This window comes from Phodopus roborovskii, unplaced genomic scaffold, assembly GCF_943737965.1.
Source record: "Phodopus roborovskii unplaced genomic scaffold, PHOROB, whole genome shotgun sequence".
In the NCBI taxonomy this organism is placed as follows: domain Eukaryota; kingdom Metazoa; phylum Chordata; class Mammalia; order Rodentia; family Cricetidae; genus Phodopus; species Phodopus roborovskii.
In genome coordinates this window covers 6,000,762-6,011,536 of record NW_026126459.1, presented here as the reverse complement: position 1 = coordinate 6,011,536, position 10,775 = coordinate 6,000,762, and the positions used below count along the sequence as shown (strand labels likewise).

Genomic DNA, 10,775 nt, shown 5'->3' with positions numbered 1-10,775 from the left:
GCTAGTCTACAAAGCAAGATCCAGGACAGACAAGACTGTTGCACAGAGAAATCCTGTCTTGAAAAACCAAACAAACAATTTAAAGAAGACAAGTGATATCTTTTTTTAGTGTTTTCCACCCTAACTCATTTTCTTAAAGATTTTATTTATTTATTATGTACACAGTTATCTGCACACATGCTTGCACACAGAAAAGGGCACCAGATTTCATTACAGATGATTGTGAGCCACCATGTGGTTGCTGGGAATTGAATGCAGGTCCTCTGGAAGAGCAACCAGTGCTCTTAACCTCTGAGCCATCTCTCTAGGCCCTACCCTAACTCTTAAAACCTGATAGCAGAACAGAATCTCCAACAGGCTATACCTCCATTCTCAGGCCAGCTGCTTCTGGGTGCTAAGCACACAGTAACAGTAACTTATATACATATATGCTCACTGCTGCTATTATTTTGCTAAGAAATTATTTCTTGATTCATATGCATTGCTGTGCAGGTTTCCAAAAGCCTATGAGGAGGTCCCAGAAGAAGCAGCAGACAGGAGGTTAGATCTTACCCAGAATGCATGTTTATTCTAAGCCTAAGCAAATTGCTGACTTTTCCATGACAGAAGGGGTCCAATGTCATCAGTTTACCAATAGGTGGACAGCTGGTCTCCCTGAGTAGCATATTGGTGGTAGGTGAAGCCAGTCTTGGTCTCTGCTGTTGGAGACTACACACTTAGGAATGACAGTACATAGGTCAGTCAGGGGTGTTATTGTTGTCTGGTCTATGCAGAGCCTTCACTCCAGCAACTTAATTCATCAAAGAAGCACCAGGGTAGCGGGGGAAGGGGACTGATGGACTTCCATGGAGTTTTACTGACTTGGTTTGTTTGTTCTTAGACAGGGTCCTTTTTGTTTGTTTTTCTTTCTAAGACAGGATTTCTCTGCATAGCTCTGACTGTCCTGGAACTGATAGACCAGGCCTTGAACTCATAAAAATCTACCTGCCTCTGCCTCCCAAGTGCTGGGATTAAAGATGTGTGTCACCACCTCTCATCTTGGAGACAGGATCTTAATAAGACATAGTGTCAAACACTGAAATCCCAATATTTAAGAGGTAGCAACAAGACGATCAGAATTCAAGGCATCCTTGGATACAGAGCAAATTCAAGGATAGTCTGAGCTACATATATATGTATGAGAGACCATATATATAGGCTGGAGAGTTGGCTAAACGGTTAAGGGCACTGGTGTAGCCAGCCTTCAGGCTTGCTCAAGGTGCCCCTGGAGTTCATGCAGGGCCCTACACACTAGCTATTCTTGCAAAAGCCCCAGGTTCAGTTCTTAGCACCCACATGGTGGTTCACAACTTCTGTAACTCCAATCCCAGATCAATGTCATTGTGTGAACTCCAAGGACACTGCATTCACATGGTGCACAGACATACATATAGGCAAAAAAGCAAAAAAAAAAAAAAAAAAAAAAAAAAGCCAAGTTCTTGGGGCTGGAAAGATGGCACAGTGTAAATACCTGCTGCTCTTCCAAAGGATGAAAATGTGTTCCCAGCACCTAATAGGGCAGCTCACAACTGCTTATAACTACAGTCCTGGAAAGTCTGACACCTCTTCTGTCCTCTTCTGGAACACATACATGTGTGCATGCACACACAAATAAAATAGATCTTTTGTTGTTGCTATTGTTTTTGAAACTGCAGGGTCTCACTGTTACGGTGGAAGTTCCGCCCAAGCCCCCTCCCCCATCTCCCTCCAAACCCTGCTACATCTCAGGAAGCCAGACAAAGGATGGCCCCTCCCCCAGTGATGCTCAAGACCACTCTGGCCTCCTTTTCCCATCTCCCTTTCCCGTCTCTGGGGGCTCTGGAAGGCCATCAGGGAGCACTGTATTCATTAAATATGGGCTTTTCTAATTAGGTTTGATTTGGTCTGATTTGGATTGCTGCATCGTTGGAGAGGCTTATTAGAGTGTAGAAACTTTTCACTCACTAGTAGCTCTAACTGTCCTGTGAACTCAGGCTGCATACCAGGCTGGCCTTGAACTTCTGCCTCCCCAAATGTTGGGATTAAAGGGGAGTGCACCATCTCCTTTCATAAAATAGATCTTTTTAAAACTAAAACAATAATAAGAGCCAGGCAATGGTGGTACATGCCTTTAATCATAGCACTCCAGAGACAGGGGCAGATGGATCTTTGTGAGTTCGAGGCCAGCCTGGACTACAGTGTGAGTTACAGCCAGCCAGAGCTGTTACACAGAGAAGCCCTGTCTCAAAAAAACCAAACAAATAAATAAACAAAATAGCAAGACTTTGGTCTTTGGCCAGACAATATGGCTCAGTAAATAAAGGTGCTTGTTGCACAAGCCCTGCTACCTGAATTCCATTCCCAGAAACTACAGAAAGGTGGAATGAGAGAACAGACTCCACAGAGTGTTCTCTGACATTCAAATTCAAGCCATGGTGTGTGCACCTCCCCCAACACAAAGCTGTGTTTCAGTCTGGGATTTATACCTCAGAAGTAGAATGCTTACCTAAGTTAAAATAACTGGTGGGGGAAGGGGAGAGGAATGTGGAGGTGCCCAGACCCAGAGAGCACCTTTCAGATGGGCTGGCTGGTTGAAGGCTTGCCTTGTGATTCTGCATCATTAGAAAGGCAGTGGCAGGAGAGGATTCCCAAAAGTTGGAGGCCATTAGCGCCAGAACAGCTAGGGCTATGTACATAGTCAGAACCTGCCTCAAAACAATAGCTGTGCACACTGAGGCCCTTAAATCTCAGCACAGTGGACTGGACGTGTCTTGGGGGTGGGGGTGGGGGTGAGGGTGGGGGGTGGGAGTAAACAGGCAGGTTCCAGGATAGCCAGAACTATGTGAGACTTTGTCTCAAAACACTAAAAAGTAAAAAATGAATAAACAGAAGCCAGGCATGGTGGCACATGCTTTTAATCCAACTATTCAGGAGGAAGAGCCAGGAGGGTCTTTGTTAGTGCCCAGTTTAGTCTAAATAGCGAGTTCCAGGGCAGCCAGGGTTTACCTAGAAAGAGCCTATCTCAACAACCACCATCCAACAACAATAAATCTGTGCTCCAGGTGGGATGGGGGAGGGGTGTTAATAGCTCAGTGGCTTATTGGCAGAGGACTTCCTAGCAAGTCTAAGGCCCCCCACTGGAATCTGCAACAACACAACACACACACATACACACACACAGGAGAGAGACAGAGGCAGACAGCCAGACAGAGACGTAAAATACATTTTTTTTTAAGCTCAAAAAACAAAGCTGGGGGAATAAAATATCTCCATCTCACAAACACCCCCTCAGATTTTCATCCTTAATTCTTAAATTTTCTTAGTTTAGGCCATCGCCTAATAAGGTCACTTAAGTCTCCAGCTAGTGGTCTGAATTAGTCTCCCTCTCACAGCTCTGCCATCCACAGCCTGCTGCAGCATCCACCTGGCCAACTTGAAGGCCCAGACAACATCGCTTGCTGGTATTTCTTAAATCTCTCTTTTTAGTCCTGTCTGCGATATTCATACCCCAACCCCACACATCTTTATTTCAACTTTCTGTTTGTGTGTTTGTGTTTTGTTGTTTCATCTACCTGGATTTAGAGAAAGGTTTCTAAAGAAACAATGAGATTGTCATCGGAACACAGCAATCATTCCGGACGTAAAGTGAAATATGAAGTCAAGGATTTGTTTCACAATCCCGGGGAAGGGCAGAGGTGGGGGTGGGTGGGAGATGGATAAAACCAGATTGTCGGGAGCGGACGGTTTAGCAAGATGGTTGGTGCTCGAGGTATGGGGTGGGGGGAGCGCTCTAGGATCGTGCCTTTAGTTCAAGTTCGAAATTTTTCCAATCCAAGTCAACACAAAGCCGAAGATGAACCCCACTGCTCTGTCGCAATCCTCCTCACTGACAGGAACTCTTTGTTTTGGACTGTAAGGTTTCAGTACAACAGGAACAATTTCGGAAGGGCTTTCTGTTCTTTAGGAGTGCGACCCTAACACTAAACCTTTCTGAGTCGCAAGCTGGGGCAGAGTTACCCAGAGGCCAGACCCAGGCTGGAGGATGGAGGCCTGGCCACCTCGATGAGAACCCAGGGGTTAGAACACAGCTCCTGCCTCCGGAGCTCCGCCCTCAGTTGGCCCGGCACGCGCAGCCCTGGGGCTCTGCTGCCCTTCCTCCCAGCCCCCACCCCGGGCACGTGACCAGCCTCCCCCGGGGACCCGAGGGACAGAGTGCAAGGATGGCTTGCAGCGCAGTTTGGGCGCGCGCGCCAGGTTTGAGGGAAGTCCTCTGACCCGGGTGCTCTGGGTGGGACCTCGGCCACCGTGAGAGGTGCAGGGTGAGGGATGAATGCACACCCACTCAACCCCCGCCAGGCGCGGAAGGGCTTGTTCGCGTCCCTCCACGTTAGCCTAGTGGGGCGCGCGCCGGCTCAGGTATCTGGGTGTGACCAGACCCACCCCGCAACCGGGGCTGATGGCCCTGCCCTACGGAAGTGGCCGGAGCCACCGCCTTTGTGTTTGTCACTCCCAAGTGGACAAAAACCTCCTGGTTCCCAGTTTACTTTCGTGTCCCTTCTTGGTCAGACACTGTCCCCCTGCTACCCCTAACAGCCCCTCATACCCTCGGATGTCGCACTGTCCCCCTACATCTCCCAAACTGGGCGGGGTAGGCGCCCTTAGAGTACACGAACACACACAAAGTATTTTTCTTTTCATTTCAAAATCGATGCGTTTTTAAGCGTAAAGGCGCAAGCCGGTAATAACCCTAGCGTTTAGTCGAGGCAGGAGGATTACCGCGAGTTCAAGACTAGCCTGGGTCCCAATAATGGGTTCCGGACCAGCACGATTAGGATTGAGACTCAGCCTGAACAAAACAAAGCAAAAAGAAAAGAAAAGAAAACGATGCGGCCCAAGCCTCAGCTGCGTCTGCGTCCCCTGTACGCGCCGCCTCCAGCAATGGCGTCCTTGTTCCGACCCAGGCCAGGGCACTAGCCGGATACAGGTGTGGCTAATCGGTCCGACTGCACAGAACTGGGGGCTAGAGTGTGAGCTGTCTTGGGGTGGGGATGCCCCAGGCTCTGAGCCCGGAGTCTCGCACTCACTTGCAGAACAGGGTCCACAACGCAAAAATGAAAGACGAACTCAGGCAGAGGTGAGGCTAGCTGTTGCTGCGCCCCAGGGCCAGTGGGGCGGGATATTGAGTCACTCCTCCCGCCAACCGCTGACTCCAGAGTTCCCCTCTTCCCCAGCCCTTCAACCCCGGGCTCCAGTGGTCTAAAGCACCCGGGACTGGTTTAGGAGACATCCCGCTGACGCCCCTCAACTAGGGACCTCTGGAAGCTTCAGTTTCCTGTTCTGTTTAATGGGAGTGGCACTTTCTATTAGAGCCTTGGGCTTGGCACCTGCAGTGCTCAGCAGAAAAATCCCAGTCCTTGGGCTGCTTGCTTCTGAAGGGATTGTACACAAAACAGGTGCAGTGAGCATGCTGTGATAGACATCAACATAGTTTAAAGCCAATCGATCAGGGGGTTAAAAATTTTTTCTTCCAAGTATTTGAGACCACACCTGCCCGGAGAAGTTGAAGAGATGAAGGCATCAGGCTTGGCCTGGAGAAGCCAGTAAATGAGTTGGCCCTTCCTGGTAACCCTTGTCACAGCTCAAGTGAGTTCTGGAAGATGCCAGAAACCAGCCTGTCCAGGACCCCTGTGGATCAGAGTCCAGAATCAACTAATCTGTTTCTATCTCGGTCTGTGTCTCTGTCTCTCTCAAGAAAAGGTTTCTCTATGTATCTATAGACCAGGCTATCCTTGAACTTTACAGAGAGCTGCCTACCTCAGTCTCCCAAGTACCGGGATCAAATGCATGTGCCACTACCACCCAACCAGAATCTCTCTTCTAAAAATAAAATTTTAGCCAGGCATTGATGGCACACACCTTTAGTCCCAGCGCTCGGGAGACAGAGGCAGACAGATCTCTGTGAGTTCGAGGCCAGCATGGTCTACAGAGCTAGTTCCAGGGACAGACTTCAAAGCAATACAGAGGAACCCTGTCTCAAAAAACCAAAAAAATCAATGAATAAAATAAAATAATAATTTAGGCCGGGCATGATAGCACACTGCCAGCACTCCAAAGACAAAAAAGAAATAAAGGAATAAATTTTTTTTCTTTAAAAATTTATTTATTCATGCTGCACACTGTTCTGTCCACATGCATCTGTACACACCAGAAGGAGGCATCAGATCCCATTATAGAGGGTTTGTGAGTCACCATGTGGTTTCTGGGAATTGAACTCAGGGCCTCTAGAAGAATAGCTAGCACTTTTGATCTCTGAGCCATCTCTCCAGCCTAAATTTGTTGTTGTTTTTTGTTTGTTTTCTGAAATAGGGCTCTCTGTAGCTTTAGAGGCTGTCCTAGAACTCACTCGTAGACCAGGCTGGCCTCGAACTCACAGAGATCCAACTGCCTCTGCCTCCTGAATGCTGGGATTGAAGAAATGAGTAAAATTTAATTATATTTGTTTCGTATGTGTGTTCACAGATGTATGACTAAGTAGAGGTCAGAGGACAGCATACGGGAATGAGTTCTGCTATTTCATCACATGGATCTCAGGGATTGAGTTTAGATCATCAGGCTTGGTGGAAAATGCCTTTCCCTCTGAGACATCTGACAGGTCCAGACCCCAGAATCTCTAGGCTCTGTACTTAGTTTTGTTCCCTAACTTTGGTGCTAGAAATCAAACCCAGAGCTCTCAAGCATGCTTATGTAATTTTTGTTCTTGTTTTTTTGAGAAAGGGTCTCTGTGTAGCCAGTTCTGGCCTGAACTCCCTACGTACACCTCAGATTCCGTTTATTTTTTAATTAATTAACTAGGGTTTTTTTTTTTTTGTTTGTTTGTTTTCTTTTTTTGTTTTGCTTTTGTTTTTTTGAGACAGGGTTTCTCTGTGTAGCCCTGACTGTCTTGGAACTCATTCTGTAATCCAGGTTAGCCTCGAATTTATAGAGAGCCATCTGCCTTTAATCCCTGCATATATTACCACCACCTGGAGCCATACTAAAGTTTAAAAACAGGTCATGTGTAACTAAGTGAAGAGTTCTCCATCTTTAATCCCAGCATGTGGGAAACTCTATGACAGGAGAATTTCAATTTTAGGTTTCCAGGACTTTATAGCAAGAGCCTGCCTCAAAAGATGAATAAGCCAGTCAAGGGGATTCATGCCTGTCTTCCCATTTCTTGGAAGGCAAGGCAAGAGAATCAATACAAACTCAAGGCAGTTCCAGGTCAGCTGTGTCTACCTAGCAAGAATCATTCTCAATAAATAAGTTAATGAAGTAATTTAAATAGCATTAAATGCTTAGTGGGTTCTGTCCATGGATTTTTCCCAGCTGTGGAGAGGGAAGTGACTGAATGATAGAAGGTTTTCTTTTTTTTTTTTTTCTTTTTTTTTTTTTGGTCTGGCCATGAAAGCTCCCTGCAAAGCTAAGGTATTCACAACTTCTAGTTACCATTTACTGAGTATGCTCCCATAGCCAGGGATCCACAGTTAGAGAGGACAGATTGGTCACGTTGGAGGTTAGGCCAAGCCCAGACTGACCATGGCATGTACTACAGGTTTTCCATCCTGCTCTGTTGGGCCATTGAAATCTGAGTAATGGGTGCAGGAGAGATGGCTCAGCAGTACTTTATAAGGATGGAAAAATTTAGCCTAACTCTCCCTAGACTCTGCCCCCTAGCAGTGAGTAGGCAAAAGGTTATTTTTGACTGTTTACTATGACAGGGTGGTTTAGGACAGCACCTGTGAGTGAATGAACACAGAAAATGAGCCTTGATAGGCCCAGAAGCCCTATCAAAAGCAGACTTCCTGGGCTAAGCGCGGGCTTGGATAATTCAAATTGATTGGTCTGCACTGGATACTATGAGATGATTGGTTTGTGATGCGCAGGCTTTGTTGTAACCCTATAAAAGCTGTCTAAACCCTGTACCCAGAGTTCCCAGTCCTCTATCCCACATGGAGAATGGCTGTGGACCCCAGTGCACTGGAATATAAAAGACCTCATGCTTTTGCATCAAGACCGCTTTGTGTGAGTGATTGGGGGGGGGGCTGCCTTTCCTGAGTTGGGACTTGAGGGTCCACGCCCTCTGTGGGTCTTTCACTTGCTGTCCTTCCTGAGGACCAGGGTTCAATTCTTAGCATGCACAGCTCACAAGTATCTATAACTCCAGCTCCATGGATCCTATGCCCTCTTCTGGCCTCCAGAGGCACCAGGCACACACATACATACACATGCAGGCAAAAACACCCATACACATACAACAAAAAAGTGTGATGGGTGAGAGCTACTGTCCAATGGATAAAACAATTTCCACTCAATGTCAAGGACAGGGATTTGGACCCCAGGTCCTATGTAAAAGCTGACAGTGAAGCACAGGTCTTTAATTCTATTGTCCCAAGGTGAGGTGAGAGAATTCCTGCAAGTTCTATGGTCAGCCAGCCTCACTTCCCCATCAGGAGATGAGGCCTTGTCTCAAACAAGGTGGAAGTTGTCCTTTGACTTGTGAGTCAATGCACAGATTTATAACTGATCAAGGTACTGGGAATGAGTGACAGCTGAGTGCTCAGCACTACCTGGGTCATCTGCATCAACATCCCTCGCTGCCACCACCAAAGCTCTTGCACAGCCTAAAAGGCAGGACCAAAGAGTGTAGGAGCCAGAGGTTGGCGAGGATTGCTGTGAAATGCTCTCTCTCTTTTGGACATAACATGGTCCTTGAACTCACTACAGCCTAGTTACCCACATAGATCAAACCATCAAGTTCAGTCAGCATTCTAGTGGGCAGCATTAAGTGAACTCAATGGATTAAAAAATGAGAGCAGAAGCCAGGTGGTGTACACTTTAATCCCAGCACTCGGGAGGCAGAGGCAGGAGGATCTCTGTGAGTTGAGACCAGCCTGGCCTACAGAGCTAATTCCAGGACAGGTTCTAAAGCTACAGAGAAACCCTGTCTCAAAAACCAAAACCAAACCCAAAACAAAACAAGGGGCTGGAGGGATGGCTCAGAGGATAAGAGCACTGGCCGTTCTTCCAGAAGTCCTGAGTTCAAGTCCCAGCAACTATATGATGGTTCACAACCATCTATAATTGGTTCACACCAATCTGTAGATCTGGTGTGCAAACATACTGCAGGCAGAACACTGTATACATAATAAATGAATATTTAAAAAACAAAACAAAAACCAAAAAAAAAAAAAAAAAGACAGCAGAGCCTGGAGATGATGGTGCACATCTTTAATCCAAGTACTTAGGAGGCAGAAGCAGGCAGATCTCTGTGAGTTCGAGGCCAGTCTGGTCTACGGAGTGAGATCTAGGACAGCCAGGGCTACACACAAGGAATCCTGTCAGCAAAAAGACAAAAGAAAGCCTGGAGATGGGAGGGGGGCGGTGGAGCCTGAAAGATGGCTCAATGGTTAGGAATACTTGGGGCTCTTCCAGGAACCTGAGTTCTGTTCTCAGAATTCACATTTTAGGATCGGATTGCTCTCTTCTGGCATCTTGCAGGCATCAGGCATGCACATGGTTCATATACATTCTTGCAAGCAAAACAGTTACACAGGTGAAATACTAACATAGAATAAAGAAATTTGGGCAGGGGAGGGAGTATTGAGACAGGGTTTCTCTGTGTATCCCTGGCTTCCCTAGAACTTAACTCTATAGACCAGGCTGGCCTTGAACTCACAGAAATTGCCTGCCTCTGCCTTTCAAGTGTTGGAATTAAAGGCTTATTCCACCACTACCCAGCTAAATATTTTAAAAAATGCATATGAGTGTCATATCTGATATGCTGAAGAGTCAGGGGCAGGAGGATCATGAGTCCTGAATCTAAGGCCAGCCTGGGCTCCTTCCCCCCACCCCCACAAGTATATGAACTATTTATTAACAATGAAGTCCCAGGGACCCATTTCTTCTTGGATACACCCACAGTATGGCCCCAGCGGCCAGTGGTCTTGGTGTGCTGACCTTGGACAAGAAGACCCCAAATGCGGCACAGCCCCGTGGGCTCTAATCTTCTTTAGTCTCTCCAGATCCCCTTGTAGTTTGTTGTCTAGACCATTGGCCAGAACCTGGCTGACTGTACATCCTTCACATCCTTCTGTCTGTTCAAGAACCAGGCTGGGATCTTGTACTTTCGTGGGTCCTATATGATGATGATCACAATTGCACCTCGTCCTCCATGAGTTCTCCAGCCCTCTTGGTGAGGTCAATGTCCGCTTTCCTCAACACCACATGAACATTATCGCCACCCCACATCCTTAATTGCACTGATGGCAAAGGTTATTTTCAGTAGCCCAGCAATGTTGGTGTTGAGTACTCACAAAATGTGCTGGAACTTCCCAGGGATCACTGGAAACATGGCGGCGGCACAATCGGTGGCATGTAGGCCTCCTGTGGAAGAGTGTCTGGGCTTCATTTTTGTCAGGCATGGGCACAAACAAGCAGGTGTCTGAGTTTGAGGATGGTCTGTCCTCCATGAGACCCTGTCTTAGAAGAAGAAGAAGGAGAAGGAGAAGGAGGAGAAGAAGAAGGAGGAGGAGGAGGAGGAGGAGAAGAAGAAAGAAGAAAAGAAGAAAAGACTGGAGAGATCACTCAGTAGGTAAGAGCACTGGCTGCTCTTCCAAAGGACCTGGATTCAATTCCCAGAGCCCACATGGTACCTCAAAACTATGTGTAATTCCAATTTCAGGGGAGCCAACACCCTCACACAGGCATACATGTAGGCA

General features: G+C 47.1%; 1 pseudogene; it reads right to left on the bottom strand.

The window, feature by feature from the left end:
* Positions 1–4,988: 4,988 nt before the first annotated feature.
* On the bottom strand, positions 4,989–10,408 carry LOC127225622 (40S ribosomal protein S18-like; annotated as a pseudogene).
* Between the last annotated feature and the right edge of the window lie 367 nt (positions 10,409–10,775).